Source organism: Pan troglodytes, chromosome 13 (assembly GCF_028858775.2).
Source record: "Pan troglodytes isolate AG18354 chromosome 13, NHGRI_mPanTro3-v2.0_pri, whole genome shotgun sequence".
Classification (NCBI taxonomy): Eukaryota; Metazoa; Chordata; class Mammalia; order Primates; family Hominidae; genus Pan; species Pan troglodytes.
The window spans coordinates 40,945,006-40,946,325 of NC_072411.2; the positions used below are offsets into that span (position 1 = coordinate 40,945,006).

Consider the following 1,320-nt stretch of genomic DNA (forward strand, 5'->3'; position numbering starts at 1 on the left):
AGCTTCCTTCCTCACAGTTGGCCACCTCCTTGCCTGCCACCGCAGCTGAGGAGCCCAGGCCACTGGATGACACCCTCTGCATGGGTACAGACGCCTCGGAGATGCTGGCTGAGATCTTGGAGCTGCAGTAGATCAAGGTGGACATCATCCTGGTGAAGACCATTGAGACCATGATGGTGGGCGAGGAGGAGGACAATGACAATGAAGACGGTGGCAGGGGTGGCCATAGGCATAGGGTGTGACCACCCACACCTCCTGGCCAGGATCTGCTGCAGCCATTCCTCACGACGACCTCACCCAGGTTCACCACCACCAGGAGGTGATCCTGGTGCAGGCATGCCAGGAGGTGGTGGGTAGCGAGGACTTGGATGGGGAACCAGATACTCATCCTGGTGCCAGAGCTGGCCAGCGGCGACCACCACCACCACCTCGAGCAGGCCCTGGTCACCATGGTGGGGGCTGGCAAGGGTGGATGTGGCACCATCTTGGGCAACAAGAAGTGGGGGCAGAAGCGAGTGCAGATCTGGACCCTGGAGGGCAAGTTATCTGTCTCCATGTGGTACTCGGATGAAAACAAAAAGACGTTAACCATAAAATAGTGGTTGAGAAACAGATCACTGGAGAGAACTCACCTCCTGATTATTCAGAGTATATGACAGGAAAGAAACTTCCTCCTGGAGGAATACCTGGCATTGACAGCTCAGATCCCAAAAAACTGCAGAATTCGCCAGAATGAAGCCAAGAAAAATTTAAAAGATGATGTTCCATGAACAATAGCTGGCCCTCGCCAAGGCTGCACAAAGATGTTCAAGGATAACTGACATGAGAAAACATCTGCACACTCACCGTCATGGAGTCCACTTCTGCACAGAATGTAGAAGAGCTTTTGTTGAGAGCTCAAAACTAAAACCACACCAACTGGTTCACACTGGAGAGAAGCTGTTTCAGTTCACATTTGAAGACCGTGGGAAATGCTTTTCACTGGACTTCAATTTTCACACACATGAATTTTAAAAAGGCTTTAAAAGATGCTTTATCTTGCTCTCTAATCTTGTTTCAAAAACGTGGTTTTTTGTAAAGTGTGTTCCCAACAGGACAACTCTTAGATGCAAAAGACAATTCTTTATACAACAGTGCTAAAAATGGGACTTCTGTTTACATTCTTGCAAGTATGAAGCTCATTTGTTGCTTATAATTTTTTAAATTTTTTATTTTCTAAGTGTGCATATTGTACACTTTTTGAAGATATGCTTAGTAATGCTATGTGTGATTTTTCTGGAGGTTGATAATTTTGCTTGCAATAGATTTTCTTTGAAAGAA

The 1,320-nt window shown here is 46.7% G+C and overlaps 1 pseudogene; it reads left to right on the plus strand.

Moving 5' to 3' along the window:
* Positions 1–368: 368 nt before the first annotated feature.
* On the plus strand, positions 369–1,119 carry LOC107973694 (transcriptional repressor protein YY1-like; annotated as a pseudogene).
* The last annotated feature ends 201 nt before the right edge of the window (positions 1,120–1,320 follow it).